Consider the following 22777-nt stretch of genomic DNA (forward strand, 5'->3'; position numbering starts at 1 on the left):
ATAAAATATACCAGGGGTTAGAGCGTCTTGCTCAAGGATGGAGTGAAGATTTTTCTTTACATCTGCTCATTTCATACAGTATCTCTCCGCTGGTGAAGGCAGGTTCAGTGAGCTGGCGCTCTGTTGATATTTATAGTTTGAGGCAGAGATGTAATGAAGGACAAACACAGACAGACTTGAACCACCTCTGTGCGCGCACTTTATTCTGACTTCAAATCAAAAGCTGCAGCGCCAAATTTAAATAAACGGAACATGTATCGATGATTAATTCAGAGCTTGGATTAATGCTTGTGTGCTAATACTGCAACTATATTTATTCTTCATGCTCCTCGCCTTCTATTGATCACTGTCTGTCGGGCATTTAACGCAACTTTTCATCTCCAACCAGCTGCACGTCACTGCTGCTGAGCTCATCGCTCCAAATGCGCAAATAAATGTGTCCCATCCTCTCAGCCGCGTTTGTGGTCAGAAAGTATTTAGTTGATGCCGCTGAGGTCACTGCTTGGTGAAAAAGGAGTGTCTGCATGGCCTAATTACCCCTGTAGCACCATCGCTACAACACTCTGCACTGTAACGCTCGCAGGGCGATGCTTTGGAGCTGCATGCAGGGGAAGATATAGGGCAACAGCCTTCAAGGCCCAGATTTGTTCTCTGCACTGCCACAAATGTTATATTGGTGTGATTGGAATTTGATTTAAGCCCAGCTGTCCTCCTGACATTTAAACAGAGGGATCTGATGGAGATTGAAGTGATTGTTTAAAGATGATCAGTCATTGCGCAGTACTTTGGGGGAAAAATGTCTTTGCGAAGGATTAGTGTCCACACAGTGCTGGAAAGTTTCTCCTTATTGATGGAACAGAGATGTTTTGGTAGAGGATTTTGATGGACTACGCATGTTGATGCTCCAGAAATACTCACAGAGACAAAGTCTAACATGATAGAGAGCAGATGGGCATTTGTATCGATACAATTTCTGCAAATAAGTGCAGTCCAGAAGAACTTCCTGTGTCAGATTTGCGCGTTTCAAACTGCCGGCTTAATAGTAAGTGGCTTGGACAAGACGTAGGGGTTCCTCTAAATGACATTTGATACGCTCATTGGTGCAATCGAATTATGTGACTTTAAAGTTTGCAATGAAGCGCAAAATATCTAATTGTCTTCAACTCTGACATCAGCCTCATTTTGGGGGCTCCCCCCCCCCCCACCCCCTTCTGTATGGGCCCCTTGCCCACTCTGCGAGCCAGGGCTCAAGAAGCCAAGAGAGGTCAATGACTCCACCAAATCATCAGCTCACCCCTGATTACTCGAGACATTAGGTAATCGATTAGAAAACATTAAGTGACTTTGAATAAACAAAGGGACTCCGAATAGGCGCTCAATAATCCCACCGCAATATGGCTCATTCACAAAAATGAGAGGTGTTTGATTAGTTGACATCTACAGAGGAAGAACACACACACACACACACACACACACACACACACACACACACACACACACACACACACACACACACACACATATAGAATTTTTTAATGGTGTCTATTTGCCTATTTGACTCAAGGTTTCCTCAACAATAAACAATGTTTGCAGCACTTATCAGGAATCATTGTTGTCCTCCAGTCACCTATCAAGCACCGAGCTCTGCCAATTTCATGGGCTTGTGTTTCCCCGAATGAATATATGAGAAAAAGAGCGGATTAAATTTGTGTTAATGTTTCCCCACTTGGTTAATGCAGTTTATATTCTAGTTTTAGTAATTCTCTCTCTCTCTTTCTGCCTGTGTCTCTCCCTGCATCCTCTGCAGTCAGCCAGGGGGGGAGTGTCGCCCCGGGCCAAACATATGCTTCTTTCCATTGCACTAATCCAAATGCAGCGTGGAGGAATAATTGCTCGAGTGGCCGTGGCTTCGCAGGGGCTTTGTCCCTCACTGGCTCCCGTCAGCCAGGCACACGCCATTTCAATCAAGTCTCTCTGTCTCCCTCTCTCTCTCTGTATCAAACCCCAGACCTTTTATCAAACCAGACCCTCACGCTTCATAAGCACACAGACACATCCTTTAAAAATTATTCTTTATTTTTTTATTATTCTAAACGTTGTTGTTGCTGTCAGGTCACCACATTTGGAGCACTATCTTCATTAATATTGACAGTGCACCACGTTGGCAGGCTTTATTGGCAAAATGGGCGCATGAGCAATGACTGCAAGACTTTTGTCAGGCGCATTTTACATATTTTTTTCTCACAGATTCCAAGCACCAAGTGTTATTCAAGTCAGGGGGGAGAAAGAAATCCACTTGGTCATCCAAGCAAAAAGTTGACATGGCTGATTATGAGTTGCTTTGGCTGTAATATGCTGCTGGAAAAAGACAAAAATGAAGTGACAAGTGACATCATGTGCAGAACTGCACAGATGTTGCTTCAAGCTCGAGGCAGTTTGGGAATCTAAAATGCTGAGGGCTAATTTAAAGTAATCTTTACTCTATTAGTAAGCAATAATAATAATAATAATAATAATAATAATAATAATAATAATATCAAATTATTATTATTATTATTATTATTATTGCTAATTTTACAAGTCACGACAACAACAAAAATATTACTATTAATAACAATAATAACAATAATATGATTTTCTGAATTTAACTTAACTTAATTTAAATGAATAAATGTTGGGAAAAATCTAGAACATATATGTCAAATATAAATGTAGGGGCATTCAGGTGGACTAACAGCTCGCCCCACTGTGCAGAGTTTTGCTATCTGTCTTTAAATGGTTGGATTCATTATAAAAGCTGATTCGATAAGGAATAAATATTCCTGTTTCCTTGTGATGATTTCACAAACGCACACACTTTCTCCTGCACGTGCAAAGCAGACGAAAGTGCACACGGGCCTGTGTTGTGCTGTGAACACACACACCCGGTGCTCTAACACCCCGTGTCATTCTTTGCCTTATTTCCTCTGAATCAACGATGGAAAAATCACTCTAGTAAAATGGAGCATTTGCTAGGAAATCACATATTTCCACGGATAAGGAATGGAATAAGGGAATAAGACAGACAGAGAGAGAAGGAGAGAGTTGGGGGGTGGTGGGTGAGGGTGGGGGGGTGTAGCAGTGGAGAGCCGTGGATGTCTGACTGAATTAATAGACATGATAATTTCACACTATTTCATAGTGAGCTATCTGTTCCATCACAGCAAAATAAAAGGGTCACTGCGCAGCTGTGGCAAACCCCAAGCGTTATTATGAAGTTTGATGATAGACCCCCACCCTCTCTTTCTTTTTTCTCCTCCCTCTCTCTCTCTCTCTCTCTCTCTCTCTCTCTCTCTTTTTTTCTTCTCTCTGGTACTTTGCTTCAGGCCAGCAATAGCTCGGGGCCACGCCGGTGCCTCCCCATGATAAAGGACTTATACTCAGTCTGTGCGCAAAGAAAGCCGCAGCAGCTCCTCTTTCTCCCGAACCTAATCAACTCACTGGCTTGGCCCTTTAACGATTGGTATACACCCCCCGCCTCTGTCTCACTCTTTCTCCATCCCTCTCTTTTTCTCTTTCTGTCTCTCTGTCTTTCTGTGAGTGGCTGCACATGGACATTTATTTTTTATCCTTACGCCCCTAAACAAAACTTATAATACTAATACTAATACTAATACTAATAACAACAATAATGATAAATACACAATAAGACGCTATAAAATAAATACTGATCAAAATAGAAAAAAAAACAAAATACAGGAATCGCACATTGTGGCACAATACAAAAAAACCCCAAACCAAAACAAAACAAATAAATATATTTATATAGACACCTACCAAAACAAAGGGAGGAATAATATTTCATGACTAAAGTTGTGAGAGTAAAAACAAAACACCACAAAGGGCGTAAAGGTCGCTTTAAACTCACCTGAGGTTGTTACACAAAGAGGCACACATTTTTTTTTAAATAAAGTCATAAGGTTGCGTACTTTTTTGACTCCTACGCATTTTGTTGGACTTTATTTTTTTTTTTTTTAAATAAACAAAAAACTCAGCTGCTCCAAACCAGTACACATTTTAGGGGGGCAACTTAACATCCAAATTTCTGCTCTCAGAATCTGAGGACAAGAACAGATGTGATTTATTCTTCGCTCCTACAAACATGTCTATATGTCTCCCAAAATTAAAAAAAGAAGAAGAAGAAATTCATAAAGAAATGGGACACACACTATGGATCTCTTTCCCTGAAGCTTCCAGGCTGATAGGGTCCTAAAACTCCAATGCCAGGTGATAGGGCCCATTCTGTCCATATGGGTTCGCTTCTGCCTTCAGGTTAGACAGGTTTAACTTCATCCAGCAGGAAAGAAACACTTATGCAGTGGCTACAATATTTATTCTTAGATGTAAAGGGAAAGAAGAGAGATGTCTGGTGCCGAATTCCCAAAAATACTATTATGTATTATTTGGGAATGTTATTGTGCTGTTGGTTTTTGGGTATTGAAGGTAATTATTTTGATATAAGTGGACATTGAGTGCCAAAAAATAAATGTCTCTAAACTTTAAATGGAGAATAAAGTGAATTTAACTCTGAAGGACTGTTGGCAACTCTAAGACTGATGTTGATGTGTGGGCCTATGCATGCGGAGAAGACATACTCCGCACTATCCAGCCTTTCATCATCACACAATAAGAAATAAATAAGTTATACTTTATTGATTGTCATTGCTGTTTGAACACTAAATAGTGACAGTGAGAGATGGAGGGGCGGCGGCTGTGGCAGATAACAAAGGTCATCATGAGCCAGTTTCAAGCCAACACTCCTGAGAGCACACAAGAGCCTTTGGAGCTACAAGAAGGTCACGGAGGCTGTTCTCAACTTATTTATATGACAAGGAAACAATGATTTGTATATGCATGCAGAAGTGTGACTGAACCAGGCCTGACTGAGACCAACTCATTAGCCTGACCCTGATAAAGATAAAAATAATATACCCTCTGTTTAGAATTGAACTCCTTAAAATGAAAAAAGGGGATTTTACTGAGCCTTTAATAGATTTTAAAAGCTGTCTAAAATACATTTTATTTAGCTACCGAGCTGTATTTCTTCTGTCTGCTCGATATCTGCCTAGTCTCTGTCAAGAATTACAAGGTTTATCATTGTTTAGCCTACAATTCCACACATAACAAAGTGGAAAACCCTGCGAAACAGCATTTAGACTATTGTTAAAGGGAAGTCTGTTGAAACCAAAACTAATGGAACTTTTCTTTCAGTAGTGTAACAGCACCTTAAGGCACGGTGACCTTTGTGCACATATCCAGTGTTGGAGGAAATCTTTTAAAAACCCTGTTATGAATCAGAGTTGAGAGATTGAAATGAATAGAATAACATGCTAAAAATAACATCTAACTGTAGGTGCGAGGCCATTTCTGCTGCTGTGGTACAACGGTGTACAATGTGAATTTTCTTTTTCATAATATCCCCATTTCTTGTGTAAATGACATGACATCTGTTTGGTAACATTTTGGTGCGGTTATTTGGGTAATAATGGCTTTGCCTAAGGTTAAGGTTAAAAACCTCAAGAACAGTCATCACTAACAGAAAATAGTTCACTTCAAATCATATGATTGTGACTCTGATCATTTAGTCTTCATTAACTGAGTCTCTTTTCACACTTGTTTTGTTCTTAGCCGTGCTTCGAATAGTCTACTGAATTGTTGAGCGACTTTAGCTAGTGTCCTTTATAACACAGAACTCCAGAAACACTTATTGCACCTAAGTGTGAATCTCTATTGTTGCAAAGTCAACACAAGCAGGCATAAAACGAATATCTGAGTGACCATTTACTACTCATAACTTTAAAAACAAGCACTGGAAATTAGCAGTAGCTATAAATTCTGAGGCACAATGCAACGGGTAATGGTTGTGTAGTTCTCCATGATGGCTATACTGTATTAGTCTCTATCAAATCAACATCAGATGAAATGAAACTCTATGAAGGAAAAGCCATTTTTTCATTGAATGTTATTTGTTAATTGATCTCATGGACGTGTAAATGGTTCACAGCAACACAGAAGTACAACACAGTTTTCGTCATTTCCAGCAGATCCTGCGAGCAGCTGATAATAATGTATGATACTTTACGATAAACAGCCACATTATTAGCTTAAAGGAGACTCTTGTATGGTTGAGAGAGTTAGAGAGCTTGGTCTGGCCTCTCGGAAGCCTGTGAAGAAATGGTTTTGATCTTACCACAGGCTAAACACTGCCAACAGGACTTGACATTGCAGAACAATTTCCCAATTACCTTTTGACATGCATATTGACACAAACGCGCAAAACTGTAATTTTCCCTCTGAATTTGTTAGCTTGAGGGGCTCACTTTCATGCCAGTGGATTGTCAGATGTGCTGCTCTCTCTCCCTCTGTTTCTCATACTCACTATCTCTCACTCTCTCCCTCTTTCCCAGTATGCTTACATGTGAGTGTCCAGAAAAAGGATTCCCTCCTGACAGCTGGAAAATGGAAAAGACCATTTTCAAAATGGAGGAAAAAAGTGTGAACTTTCCACGAGGCTTTGTTCATATGAAATGAATTTTCTGCCAATATTTAAATGTAGTTGAAGTTGACATTTAAGTGTATTTAAAGTTACAGTGGGTATATTTTTATATCAGTGTGTATTTTTTACCTCATGCTCCATGGTTTTTGGAATCTTCATGGATGTAAATGCGATCTGATGGTTCGCTTCCACAAACAAGTTTCATCTAATACCACTGAACACTTGTGTGCCAAAAACCTCAACCTTTCCCAATAAACTTTGCAAAGCTCACAAACATGTTGTCTCTCCATTGTCAATCTCAACGCTGTGGCCAAACTCAACATGCCAGTTGACACTGAAATGCCATAATCACTGGGATGTTTTCCTGCGTTTGAGATGTCCAGGCAGCAAAGAGAGGAGAGAGGACGATGGCCGTGTCATCGCGAGCTTGTCATCGTGTTCGGCTTGATTGGCACATGCTAGGCCAGATTACAGGAGCTGGTGTTGATGGAGGGCTACCCTGAGACTCCCAGCCGTCTGCTATCAGGAACCCCCCGAAAAGTGGGTCAGGCTCGGGCTTGGCTCTGCCCCGAGCCCCTTTGCCCCAGCGTTAGTCCCAGTGCAAGTGTTGAGGAAGAGGAGAATCAAGCCTCAGGCCTCAGATGAAGGCCAAAGCCAGTATCTCAACCCTTCCATGGATCACATTTCCAAAATCAGAAACACACACGTATGCAGTTTCCTTAAACACAGTTAGAGAAATACAGTATGTAGTACTTGACGACATCTTTGGTTAGAAATGGTGATTACTTTGTCCTTTCTCATTGTGGGCGATGATTTGACACAATGACATTCACTTCAGATTTATTGTTCTTCATCTGTTCACATTTATTCCAGACAAACAGCAGCTGATTTTTAAATAAATTAAACAATAAACTTTCCTTGTGTTTGCTGGTTGAATCTTGTTTTGAATAAGATGGCAGGAAGTGGAAAACCAACCCAGTCCCCATAATGACATTGTGTGTTTCTGCAAACCGTGGATATGATACATTTGTGTGTTGGATATGGTGAAACTTAACATTTTCAGTTTTTAAAATTATGTTGTGACACTACTGTGGTTAAATGGTGATTATGTCTAGGCAGAAAAACTTGCTTACTATTGGAAAACATCATTTTTTGGCTTAAAATACATGCTTTTGTCAATGCACCACAGGTTTTAATAGATCTGGGGAAAACTGCATTTTCCTACTCTGCACCTCGGACATGGAGCAATATCAAAAATAATCTAATATTAGATACACTTACATGGTGACAGACATGTGCTTGTTTTTCTTGAGAGGCCACGATGTTTGAATAGTTGTTGTTTTATTGTGGATTTTTGCACATTTTTGCATTTTAAAAAGTACACACTTTTCGCATTATACAAAAATGGATGGACATGTCCCAATCTCTCATTTAGAATCACCTGACTTTTAACTGCTGGACATGTCCTGATCTATGATTACAACATAGCTGATTTTGTCAATATAAATCATAAAACAATGGCTGGACATGTCTTGAGCTGGTGTTGAAAAAACATTCACTTTTGTCAACCATTAAAAAAACGGCTGGACATGTCCCCATCTCCTCTTAAAAAAACACCTGATTTTGTCAATAAAGAACTATAGCTGGACATGTCCCAAACTCTCGTTAAAAAATACCAGTTTTTGTCAGCACACAAAAATGGCTGGACATGTCCCAATATTGTGTTAAAAAATACCTGCTTTTGTCATTATAGAAAAATGGCTGGACTTGTCCTGAACTCTCATTATAAAACACTTGATATTGTCAATATACAAAAAAGGCCTTACATGTCCTGATCTTGGGTTGGAAAATACTCGCTTTTATCAATATAGAACAATGGCTGGACACGTCCCGAACTCTTGTTAACAAACACCTTATTTTGTCAATGTACCAAAACAACTAGACATGTCAAAATACCCAATTTTGTCCATATAAAATACAAAACAACTGCAGGACATGTCTCAAACTGTTGTTAAAAAAACACCTGATTTTGTCAATCATACAGAAACTGCTGGACATGTCCTGATCTCTTGTTAAAAAACACCCTATTTTGTCAATACAGAACTATGGCTGGACATGTCTATTGTTACAAAATACCTGATTCTGATTCAATGGTCAAACATGTCCTGAACTGTCATTTAAAAACACCTGCTTTTATCAATCATGAAAACGGCTGGACATGTCCCAAACTCTCGTAAAAAAAAAAATGCTTTTGTCAATAACTTGAAAACACCTGGACAAGTCCCAATCTGTCCTTACAAAACACCTGACTTAGTCAATATAAAAAACATATAGATATATATAAAAAACACTGTACATGTCCCAAACTTTCGTTAAAAAACACCTGCTTTTGTCAATCATAGAAAAATGTCTGAAAATGTCCCGATCTCTTGTTAAAATGCAAAAATTTTGTTGAGCCATCCAACTTCCACTCTTCCTTCTGGTGAGATGCTCAGCTCATATACATGTAATCATTATATCAGTATCAATATCATTATCAGTGGTTTGCAGAATAGTACAATGCAAACATCTTATGTGACTGGGCTGGTGGAATGTGGTAAAACCCCCAATTTTAAATTTAGTATGCAGCCCCAGCCCTTCACATTAAAGCCACACATCCTGATTTTGTTTCTACTGCTTCTAGTTAAACAGAGCGTATTAGGCTTCCCCTAGATCGTGTTTGATGACGACTGTGAGGTCGGATGTTCTTTTGCTTTGAACTCCCAATGTTAAAAGTACATAGCAAGTCTGGTAACATGTTGAGCCCTTATGGCAACCAGTTCATGACCCGTCAAAGTGTTTATAAAACACACTTTCAAAAGAAAAGCAAAAAGATCATAAAAATGACAATACAGGGTAAACAAATGGTTCAAATGTTGGATAGAGGCAAGTTTGTTTGGTTGAGAGAGCAAATGACATATCATATAAAGTTCTCACTGGTCTTATTGGGAAACCACATTAATGACTGTGGTGACAGCGGGTGGAGTTTGACAGTAGAGTGACATTCAACCACAAGTCATTTAAAACAGTGTGGCTCCACTGCTGTGGCTGAAAAGTTCAAGAAAATTATACAACAATTTGTGCTTTGAATACAGAGCAGAATATATTTTTTTCCCTTAACACAAGGACAAGTATAGTTAACTAGCAGACTACTCTGAACCTCTTAGATGCAACCTGAATAGATGAATCATTTTCCTGGCCCTGAAGAAGTCGCACAGCAGATACAAATGAGAAAATGTAAATGCGGCCTATGTGAATTCACCATGGGCACCCTCTTTATCTCCCTCCATGGCCCTGGCGCACACTTTCAAAAAGTGTGTAACCCAAATGAGCTCCGTCTTCTTTCAGTAGTCACCTAAATTAAAGCAGCCACAACTAAGGGCTGGGGCTGAACGCCAAAGCTTTGCAGTGGCAGCACCGTGTTTAACACAAGTTCCATTAAAAAGAGCCCATTACTACTACTGAAGGAAACGATGCCCGGGGCCTCTCTAAAGTGTTGCGAAAACCTCATTGATAATTAAATGTTGGTTACCCCCGGTATGCATCGCTCCCGCACTTTGCTTACCAATCAAACCTCCGCCCACCACTGCTGCCATTCGCTCTCTCTCCACAGTGTTTATCAAGGAATCATACAGCTCTCTAATAGGTGCCAATTAGAACCAATGGGGGCTCTGGGGTTAATTATTCCCAACACATTATTTGATTGAGCGTATTTAGAGCAGTACAGTGCTGGGGAAAAATGGTGACGGGGGTAGCTGTAGATAACGCCTTAGTGTTTGTTGATGTACACTTACAGACAGTGACAGACACATGCATGCTGACGTGCACACACACATACACACAAATCCTGTTTGGTAGCAGCTGATATACCGTCCTTCCTCTTCCTGTAGCAGGAAGTACTCTTAATTTAATTCTGTGTTGTGCTTCATACTGCATGCTTTGTGTGAAACAATATAAAAATGGAGGAGAAGGTCTCACGTTGCACCTCCCTCGCTCCACAACCACTGCCAATTGATTTGATTAGGATCCTCACATCATGTTATTCAAAGGTCTTTCTTTGCATGCCGGCTCATGGCGGCTCATGTCGATGTCTCAAGGTAGCGTGAGAATACAGACAGCAGGATAAAAGAGGCAACTTGTTAATAATTTGTATTGTTGAATAATCTCACTCACACAAATAAGAAATGCCCCAAATGTATTAGATTTCACTGCCGAAGCAAACAAACAAAAACAACAAGCAGTGCGAAAGAAAAAAAATAAATCGTTACGCAGGTTCTTTCAAGTGCAACGTGGAGTGTATCGCCATCAATAATACAATAATATGTGTAGAGGGAGAAACAAATGTGGATTCAAGCAGCTCTCCTTGAACAGTAAACACTGGCAAGAGAAGAAAGTAAAGAAAGAGCAAGACAAAAAATAATATACACAATGAGCTGTAGGTATCTGATTTATGCTGGGCAAATAGATAATAATCATTATGCCCAAATAGTGCCTCTCCTCAGTCACACAGCAAAGAAGCAAAGACATAAAAGTAAGTTGAGAATAAAGCTTTTGACAGGTTGCTAATGGATCGCTGTAGGCCCATCTGTTTCACTGCAAATAGAGAAATGGCGGGGTTTTGATTTGGGTGTTGAAACTGTTACCACTGTCACTGTAAACAATAATTGTCAAACATATTTACCTCGCAATCGCTTTAGCAGATGTTCCGCTTTTTGTTTCAAGCGGCTTTTTTGTGTGTTGTATCTCCCCTCTGCAGACACACCACATGCCCCACCACCACCACCACCACCACCACCACCACTGCTGCACCCCCAACTAGAATATTGAGCAGGTATTTGCGAAAGGTGCTCCAGGGCACGGAGTGCGAGGGATTGGGGTGGGGTGGGGCGATGGTGGAGAGGGGAGGAGAAGTGAGAGGGGGAGGAGGGAAAGGGAGAGAGAGAGGAGGAGGGAGGAAGAGATTATCTGGGCCCTTCATCAGTGGTTCACCCCCCCCCCCAACCATCCATCCCCTCCACCACCACCTCCTCCTCCTGCTCCTGCCCATCATGGAGCCCTGAGGGCCCGTGGAGGCGGCCCCGTGCCTCGCAGCCATGCAACCTCTTTATCACTCTAATCTGTTAATTGTAGGCGCTCAATTGGCACATGGTGGCTTTTTATTAGAGCCTCCCAACATTAACTAGACAGAGGATGTAGAAAAGCTGGTGTGGCCCTTGTCTTTTCTGTTTTACTCTTATGGTCTACCATTTACAGCAGAAGGACACCACTGTACTCTATACTGAGCATTTAGCAGGACTCATAGTGATCGCACACTCTTCACACCTTTAAAATCTGATTTATAATGAGGAAAATTAACATTTAAATAAACTGGCACCTGTTTAAAAAAGAAAAACAGCTGTGGAACGATAACATTTTTCTGTTTCTAGCTTACAAACTGCAGCAAATAATTTGAAAAATACAATTATTCCAAATGAGAGACACACTGAACCTTTAACCCCTTCATCTTTTTTCCTTTACAATAGGGACTTTGCTCTTTAAAAGGAGGATGAATGCAGAGATGACCCTTTACGTCAGCCAAGTGATCAGCAGATCTGATCTCAGGTGCTCAGCTCTCCTCCCTCTGCTCTTCCTGCTGTCTTTGTGCAGCTTGTTACAGTGAGCTGATCCCCCGCCCTGTCCGAGGAGGGACGACTGGTGGAAGGCCAGAGGTCTCCCTCCTGTCCTGTTCAGGCTTGTCCGTGGCGACTGCTCTTTTACCCCCTCCACCCTCAATTTCTCTGCCTCCTCCTTTGTTGTCAGACTTGTGGTTTGTATCAACGAGACGGCAGAGACATCCACAGGTCCATTTTAAGAATGAAAGAGGTGGGGGATTTACCCAGGCCGTCCAGGTGACACAGACATGAATGCACTCATCACACACCGTCAATGCTTTCTGTGGCCCAAACAGCTTGTGTTTGTTGTCAAAAGACTGATTAGGAAAAAGACCCCTCTCTGCTGGCACTCCCAAGCCCTCACAAAAGGTCAACAGCAGCTAAATTCTGATAAATCGTCATGTTTCTCTGAGCAAACATTAATCTCAATATCAGCATTCTGCCAAAAAGCGTCTGTTAAATGGCTGTGACTAATTCATAGTATAGTCAAATTGTGTCCCACAAAAGAAGGCAGCAATATTTTATTCAAATTTATGAAATGTTTTTTACGTAGATTATGTGAAGAGAACCAAATCACTTGCAAAGAAGTTGAAATTCAAAAGGCGTTTTGCATGTTTGTGTAAGGTCACGGCTCAGGAGTTCGTTTTCCAGTTTCAAAGGTGCGCATGGTGCGCCCAGCGATTGATGCTTTCAAATGTTTGATGTCAAAGTAGCAGAGTGGGGGGCGTTATACTTTCAACAAAGTTTTACCTCGTGAATCCCGCAGAGAAATGCAGGCCTGGAACTTGGTGACAGAACAATGGAGTGAGCGATTTATGGCTGGCTATTAACAACTCCTGCTTTCAGGCCTCCATACTGCAAACAGGTGTTTTACGAGTCCGCCTGCTGTTTATTTCCACCCAACTTTCAGAGTTTCCATTTCTACCTCCGACCAAGGGTTAAAAAAATTAAACAGCTCAGCAGATGACAGCTTCAAATCACATGGTTTATACTTTCTTCCTGTTTGGTCTCGTATTTGACTGAGTTAGGGGGGAAAAAAAGTCCTGAGAAGAAACACTGCTCCCTTTGCAGCTGAACGATGAATATTTTCCTTGTTATCGCTGATCACTGACTAAGCCTCTTTTTATTGGTTACTCACCACAGAGGCAGAAAAAATTAGCGCTGTGAGAATGTTAAAAACTGCCATGAAGGGCACAAAAGGCATGACACTGCCTCAATTCCAAGAGTACAAATTGATTTAAATATAAACATGCCAGGCTTACAATCATCATCACACCAGTTACGCCACCAACAAAGCCACTCGATGTCCTCGGCTGCTTCTCCCGCGTCCGTGTCACATTTACCAAGACACTCAAGACATGAGAAAATAAAGACATCATGGTAACAAATTGGATTTGGAGATTCAAATTGTGTTTAATTTTTCACAGGCAGGAGAGACTTTTGGTTCAATCGGGTCTTTGTGTGTGCGGAGAGACAATTTTAGAGCAAGAAAAACTATTGGGGGTATTGATTTGTGACAGATCATGTATTAGCATTTGCCCTTGCACAGTATGTTTGAGGTCTTTTTTGAGACTGTGTCCACACATGTTTGAGTTTTTGTGATAAATCTGCAAATTATCAATGCATCTGTGTTTCAAATTTGTGCTTCACTGTGTGGAATGATTTGGGTGTTTGAGCGAGAAAACTTATTAAGAATAAGCCGTTAAGTTTTTATCTTGATTCTGTGGCCTGGTCACAAGGACTCCATGTGGCAGTGGGTATGATACAGAACAAAATGTGGCATGAATCTGTCTACTTTGGGTCAACAGTGCCGCAAAGTGTAGTTGCAGAAACTTTTCACGCCCTGAACGCTCCTCAGTCACATCTGCTCACACTCAGTTAAGAGCATTGTCATTAACTCGACTTGAGGTACATTTATATTTCAGGCACTTAGCCATGCTCGAGTGACTCCAGGTATCATTTCTTTGCAAAATGGAGGAGGAATCTGTAGGAGAGGAGAGGGAGGATGTGAAGCGTTTCCTGAATGGATACATTTTCAGGTTACAGCAGAAGACAGGGAGTAACTCTGCCATCCTGCATGGAGTGAAACTAATCTAATTCACTTTGAGGAATGTATGGGCCAATGCATACAAGGTGTGAGGCGACGGCCTGTAAACAAAACTCTCCAAGGGTTTAATTAGAAACTGACACACATATAATATACCTTTTGAAAAGCTAAATATAACAGTGAAATTGCTACCTTGGCTACTTTAGCAAATGGCTGAGGTTTTACTGTAATGTCGAAGTAGGTTAAGACAAGTCTCAAGAACACAATATGTAATGAAATCCCAAACAAGTCTTGGTGACTGATTGACTCGTTAACTCCACACTAAGACAACAGAAAGCAATTTTGATCTATGTCTAAAAATGCCTCAGCTTGCTGTCATGGTAATAATCTTCGCAGTTTACAAAGATGAGGAACAACAAAACTAGCTCGAGAGTAGCAACACATGCCACCAGTAAAAATCCCTTTGTTTCTTTGGGACTCCTGTCACAGAAAAATATGAAAAATGCGTCCTCCTTCTTCACATCGCTGCTGTGGGATTTTCTAGTCAATTCCTCTTTGTAGAGCAGAAACAGCACTGTGGCATTACAGAGAGTATAAAGTGGGACTTAAACCTTGTCTTTATGTGTGTGTGACAGCCTTAAACTAATTGTCTGTGTAGTGAAGCATTAGCTGTTTCCTGTTGTGCTGACAGCTTTGTCATTGGCGGTCAAACTTTGCAGCGGGCTGAACATGCCACGCTCCAGACCGCACTCCAGTTAAATAGCTTTTATTGGGTGACTTTTTGCCAGGCTAAATGGGGATACATTTTATTCGTAGTGTTTGGGGAGAGCCCGAGGTGTGTACGGCCAACATAAGTGGAAAGGCTTTGCAACTTAAAGGAGCCCTTACCTCCCGGCACTGTTTTATTACAACTACTGTTTACATCTCCCAATACATCCTAAGTATTTCCATTATTAAGTTTGGACAAATCATTTGCCTGGGGTTCAAGGTAGTATGCCATTGAAACATGATCCTACTGTTGATCTTATTACTGCCAAACCAAACAAGCAGAAATCAATTTCAGCAGGAAAGGTAAAGGAAGAGGAAGAAAAAAAAGAAGAAGAGGAAATTAGATCAAAACGATCGGGGGTGGTGGTTGCAGCTGTGGGTGCAGGAGAGAGGTGGGGCTAGGAGGTATAGTATATGCCACGAGTGTTTGTTCGTTGCCCAAACAAGTCGACAAATAGTGAGCGGTAATTTCTAAAGCATTAAAAAATATTGTACCTCTCTACAGAGCTGCTCACCCCCACCTCCTGCCCCGGAGGTGAAATCAGACACCTTAGATTACAGGTCTTTTTTCTTTTTTTTTGTATTCATCACATACTGTGCTCGGTTTTAAAGACGAACTCCACACTGTGAGAAAGTATGTTCCAGCTGCTTTGGTGCTAATGACGCCTCAAGTCTGATTACTTGGCAGTTTAAAGGTTTTTATACACCAGTTTTGCATTTCATACATTGACTTAATAGAGTGTTAACAGAAATGCAGATGCTGTTTCTCTGGACTGTACATCCTGTATTTATTATTTTTTATTTGGAAGAACTTACATAGAGTTGATTAAACATAAACTTGATGTCCTATAGACAAATATCACTGATTAAACTAAGACTCCAGAGTTTTTGTTGCTGCCTTTATTCAAAAACAAAGACAGGGTGAAGTGTGGTGCTGCGTCCCACTGGACACTAGCACATTAGTCCATCCCAGAAGAGTCCCATCCCAGGAGAACTTGCACCCCTGCAGAAGAATGGCTGAGAAAAAGAGGTGATAAATTAGCCCTGGGAGGAAATGCAAAGCAGAGGCTCTGGCAGCGGGCCACTTGGATCCCCTATAAAACAGCAACATGCATAGTGTCTCAACTATATTTCTCCAGTTTGGGTGGCACCAGCGAGGAGAGGAAAGTGGGATGATGCGTTAACACAGTTAATACCACATGAGTGATGTCATGGAAAAGTTAGCCATTTTTCACAGCTTCTACCACCACTTCATCCCCCACCATCTCTCCCCATTTCCTGACATCCTCCACCTCCTTGTTTGTGCACACAGGGGATGACAGTTCACTAATACACCTACCAACTGCACGCAGTATGTTTGTGTGCAAATATACATGTGCACTAACACAAACAGGCTTGTGTGCTCAAATGCTAATGCACACAAACGCACATACAAACTGTAAAGATTTCAGTGTTGGCTTGAAATGTGTTAATCAAGTCGACAGTGTAAAGAAAGTTGACGGTGCTTGCAGCATCTGAATCTTTATTTACAATGTATGTGTGCAGATTTTGGCAGTGGAGGTTGTTGCGAATATGATCCGCCTCTGATGAACGTGAACGGACAAGTCTATGTGAGAATTGCATTGCAAACTTTTTTCTGAGCTTATTATAATAATATTACAAAACAAACTGGGCCATTTGCATTCTGCTTTCACATGGTTAAACCCAGGGTGCAGGGCCCGCTACTAACATATGGCATATTGCTTAAAGATCATACATATTTCAAATATGTTAATATGGCGCCGAATATATGCAGCGCGAGGTTACAAAACGCACATTAGAAAGCCATGAATTAATCTCATGAAAAATGCAAACCTGTCTAATTATTCTTTGGGACAATCATCAATTGCAAAACAGCTTCTCGCATTTTAAAAAAGAGAGCAAATAGTCGTGGGGGAAAATGCTCGCTCCCATTCTGCATTAGCATTTCTGTGTTAAGCACTGCAGTGTTTCTAGCATTGGTCAGTCATGCAGGCTGCTTGAAACCAACCAGAATTCCCGGGGACTTTTGCCCTCTTACATCATGCAGTCAGAGACAGTAATGAGTGAAGAAGCTCTTTCTCTCTGTGTGTGCAAATCCTTGGGTGTGTGCAGGGGCCCTTAATGTAGCACACAGTTGATTTTCCAGCTTTGCTGCTCTAAATAGCTCTGTGAGTGGGGCAAGGATCACTAGCATGCTTCTGAAACATGCACAATGGTGAGCATGCCTGCACACATACACATAAGTGCGCAGAGTGTGTGATGGCATGCAGTCGCTGTGTTTCTTTTTTCTGATTTGCATGATCAGCTGAAAATGTTTGAACAAAGGAGCGCAGACATGAAACAGGTGACACAGGAATTGAATATAAATACAAAACGCAATAACAGGTTACACTCAGCAGCATGCTAATCACTCAAGCGCTGTTCCAAGCATAGACCTCAAACAATTCAGAAATGACATTGAAATGAATTGTCAGATGCCTGTGCTGTATAGCAAAGCTGTACGACTGTGGCAACACTAATTGCCTGTTATCTTAGCAGAACGCTAAGGTCTGGCTTTGATTACATACTGTTCTATATGTACTCTACTGTGGAACTGTCAAAGCAGTCAACCTGTCTGTCTGAATCTGTCACTCACAGCGGTCACTAAAGATGATGGCACGTCAACGTATGCTCCACCTGGAAAACAAAAACCCAACAAAAAAGCTTCTCTTGTGTCATAAAGCAGGAAGGCACCTTTAATTTTTGACAACACACAACTTTCAGGCATTTAGGCCCTAATACTGTTTGTTACACCAACAGCTAAATAAACCATAGCACCAACTTGTCAAGCTAATGTATCTCTCTATGCTCAAGTCAAAACATATTTATCTTAAAACTTTAAAGAACAGCTGCATTTCATCAAACGGGAGCTTGGCCTTAAGAACAGCGCTCTCACCACTCCTTTACCGCTCACAAATCTAAGAGAAGACAGCACTTCTTTGATGCTAGACAACCCAAACGGCAAACATAATACTGTCTGCAAAGTGTGAATATTTGTATCTTTTTTTTTCCTTCCTCTTCTCTTTTTTTCAGCCTGCCCTGCTGTCTGCCTGTGTTGTTTTGAAGCGGTGAATAGATTTAAAAGATGCAGGATGACAAGACAAAGAGCTGGGGAATAGCCCCCGGGCGCTTGTGCTTTAAGTCATGCCATTTCCTTGCATGGCAGGCAGCCCTAAATAAGTTACTTATAAGCATTTATTGATGCACAAGTGTGGCATCTGTTCCTAGGCTGCGGTTCTGGATGTAATTAGCTCAGAACCTTACGCACTTCAATCAAGCGACACATTAAGAGATACAACTCCCCCACAACCCCCCCTCCCCTTCAATGTTTCTTCCTCATTCCCTCTTTCAATCTCTCTCGCTTGGGTGTTTTACTCATTCACACTGCGCGGAATCCTCCATGCACAGTAATTACTCCACGATAACCTCCATCATCATTATCGTTATCCTCTCCAGCATTCAGCCAGCATAGTGGGGATTGCTTAACTGTAAAGCCAGCGAGGTGCTGCCGGTGGTGTGGGGACTCGCTTTGATGACATCATCGTCGATAAAGGGACACCAAACAATCAAATAGGCACATGAAACCAGTCGCCGGTTCAGGCGTGAGCTATTTCACAGAGCCAGATTTGAAACGACCCCTGAAATTCTTTTAATAGGGTTTGTTTCACTGTGTACGGATCGCTTTGTTGCCTTGTGTGTGCACACACAGACATACCGTGCTGTGTGTTTGTCTCTGTGTGTCCGTGTGCATGTACTTAGGCACGGCGCAAAGAGGAATTAAATTTGATTAATTTCAGACGGATTTTGAAAATATAAACTATTCATTTTGTTGCATAGAACACAAGAGAAGGTTTAAACCTAGCCCAGGGGTAGAGCCTTTGTGTTGAGTCTTCTTTGATATTACTGAAGGCTTTTTATTGAGCTCTTGACATGATAGATAAACCATACAGTGGATTGAATGGCCTTCCTCTGCAGCACCCAGTAAATGCCATTTGCCATTAACAATGTTGCAGTGGGGTACATAAACCATTAATATAACCTTTATGACCATGCGGTCTAACTGAGCATGTCTCCTATACACAGCTCCTCTTCTGATGGACGTGTTAGCTGAGGCCTCCTCTCAATACCACTAAAAGAAGAATTTAATTGCACCAAACAGATGAGATGACAGACATTAGCTTTTTAAAGGCTGTCGTAAAATGGAGACAGGATGAAAAACATAAGAAGTGGTACACCTATCTCCTGCAAACTCAGCCAATAAAAACTGTACCTCACCATGTAAAAAAAAAAAGAACAGATGAAGCAGCTTGTGGTTTCTATGTGGTCTAACAAAGCCAGCAACCAGTAACAAGGAGTCTGTGACCTGCTGTGTGGGTTTAATTGACGGGACGAGTGCCTCTTCCAGGCCACGGGTGTGGAGAAGGTGGAGAGTGACAGGCGATAAGTCACAAGATGAGTGGGCCCAGTATAGAGACCTGTGGGGTGCCACAGACCCTCGGCCACTCCAGCAGGGCCTGGCCATTGATCATCACTGGGGGCCTATCAAGGAAGGGATGTGACTAAAGCAGGCATGTGTGGAACAATGGTCCATAGTTTGGCCGACGTGCTTAAGCAGCTGGGCGTCAGTGCCTTTAATAGAAGGGGTAGACTCCCTCTACATGGTCCACAAAGCATTGTCTGTTTCCCCCCTCGGATAGAAAAGGTGGTTTTTTTGCGAGGGGCTGGACCCTCTATCATGTGGTGGCTTTTTACCCCTCAGCCAGCAGTCTCAATCAGCTGAATGGACTTTGTGGCTGACATGGTCTATATGTTTGTGTGTGGATGGAGGGGGGGAAGCTACAAAGTAAGAAAGCAGCCCATTGAGTCACATAGCGAGGGGGGGAACACACACAGCATATCACAAGGGAGCATCTGGTAGGAGGAATGTGTACATGATGTCAAATGATAGTCCAAAGATAGGCCTCCCTTCATAAAAACCAGCAAGGGTGATAAAGGGCAGCCCTGACAAGAAGAGTCAAGAGGAAGAGAATCTTGTTTGTGTTGCCTTGTTGGAGAGTTTTCTTAATGGGTTTCGTTGGCAATGCAGTGCAAGATTGGGGAGGTCTTGCCTTCTCGTGACACATGAGTAGGAATGTTTCCATGACCAAGTAAACTGTCTGACTCAAATTGTGCGGTTGGCTAGAGGAAGAGACAACACAATAGTGTCTTCCCCTCCCATTCCCTTCAACATCCACACCAAGTATGTCTGTCTGGAGAGATAAAAAAGTTTTGAAGAGCATGCGTGCAAATCCACCTTGATCCATCCCCTGAATGCACACTTACTGTCAGTGTAAGCCAAGGCATGTTCAGGCACATGGAAGCTACTAAGAATCCTGCAAAACACCTGCTGTAATGCTCTGCAGTTGGAGCACGACTATCAAATCACCACCTGTCTGTGCGCAGGTCTCAGGGAAGATAAAACCTTATTTCACGAGTCTTTAAGTATGTAGCGCCGCCACCCCATATAAAGGGCAGATGAGGTGGTTTGGCACTGGAAAAGGTTAAATGGGATGCTGGAGAACCAAGTTGGTAAACAGGAGTAGTCCAAACAAAAATTGCATTTATAACAAAATGTTTACTGGAAAAAATGCAAAAATGTAACCTGGGAAATTCAATAAAACTAAACTCAAGCAAAAGAACATCGAACAAACGGTGCGGCCTCATACCAATAAGGTAAAATAGGAGAAGTCATGGCGTCCTATTGTTTCATATCATTTTGTACAAAACATGCGCAGTAAAATCTGGTCTGCACTTCCTGAAAGGCTCAATGGCTGGGCACAGGGATGATTTACTGGGCTCACTAAACTGTCCACAGCCGGCCTTGTGTCAGAATATATTTTATATGAAAAATAAAGACATCGGTGAGAATTACAATTCTGCAATTACTGAAAAGCTCATCAATAAAAGATCATAAACAAACTCTTTCTATATGAAAATGTTCTATTGTATATCAGCCGCCATCTGTTCGGACGTACCCAAACACCATACCTGTCTGTTGTAATCTCCAACATCGTGCCCCATAGCTCTCATGGGATCAAAGACTGTGTCCCAGCCTTCATTTAGTCTTGACTGCCAACTCATGTCCTCCTCCAACTGCAGGAAATGGCATTTTGCCTTCTCAGCTTTACCTAACTGGAACCTACCACCTGCTCAGGTAAAAATTATGCAAACCTGTTTGCACTATCCTTGATTGGGCTGATTTAGCTTAACATCCCAGAAGAAAAACAACAAAGAAAAACATGGATGAACACTTCCCACAGCTCTTAATCATGTAAACACATTCAACAAACTATAACAAGCTTGTGTCATTTATGCACCTTGATGAGTAAGACCCAAATCAGTAATCAAGAAGACACATACAACACTGTTAATGTTGGAGATCAGGGCTTAGTGAAAAGGGTGACGGGCAGCCTTTCATAAAGTGTATTAAAAATATGTGTATCTTTTGTTAGGCAGCAGAGGTTACCCTTTAGCTTCAAACCCTTATATCAGAGAAGAAAAAAACTCCAGTGTCCTACGGGGTTCAATTAAGTATCATTATATAATTATTACATTACAGAGATTTGTCTGGTATTGCTTCTAGTAGTGTATTATTTATGACAGTTATTATTAGTGATTTAAACCCTAAAGCGCCAAAACAGTAGTTTGTTTGCCACACAGTATCCAAGGAATAATGTCCATATTGGATTATTCCACACCACATGATTTACATCCAATGCCAACATTTAGGTACTACTGCAGAAAGTAGTCTACCCTATATGTATAGATAGTAACCATAACCATAACCATAACCTAACCATAGTATAGTTTCCATGTGCACTGTAGAAAGCAGGAAAATTTTAAACATTGTCCAATATTGGTGTTCATATTGGAGTGCATTCATAATCCAAAGATTCGGATTTACCCCAAATTTACCTGAAAATTCAACATTCCAACCAAATATTAACAATTTACTTATCTCTACAATCATCATCTACATTATTGTTATTTAAAAAACATCTGAAAAAGACTCTAATTTGCAAATTTTCATTGATTTATTTCTAATTTATTTGTGTTTTTCGTTGTTGTTGGTATTGCAAATTGTACATCCTTAACCATTTTGTAATACTTCTTAGTCTGGGGCTCTTATTCAATTATGCAGTCTTTGTTTTTATCTTTTTCTTTTCATGTGTGATTGTTGTTATTTAATAGGTAAGGTATCTTCATAAGTGATTTTGGGCTTCTAACCTCTCCTGCACAATGATTCAACTTTTCATTTCTTTTTCCTGTATTTTTTTTATATATCTATGTTCAGATTAACTTATCTAAACTAAACAAATTGTATACTGAGTTTGATCAGGTTGAATGGTTGTCATACTGCCATAATATTAGCTGTGCACAGCACTGTATAAAACGTTAGCATTAATAACATTTCATTGGAGAATTAGAAGCGGCCATGTTCCCAAACCCTTGCGATAAATAGCTGTGGTCCCAGCCACCCAGCCACAGAGCTTCACACAGACCAAATGGAAGCGGGAAATAGAGGATCAAGCAGCCATTTATCATGCACTTGTCAGATCTTGACCTCCTTACCATTAGCTGGCAGATGTCGGCCAGCATTCATAAGCACTGAGTCTGTGCATTCAGAATAAGCCAGGG

Source organism: Epinephelus fuscoguttatus, linkage group LG21 (assembly GCF_011397635.1).
Source record: "Epinephelus fuscoguttatus linkage group LG21, E.fuscoguttatus.final_Chr_v1".
NCBI lineage: Eukaryota > Metazoa > Chordata > Actinopteri > Perciformes > Serranidae > Epinephelus > Epinephelus fuscoguttatus.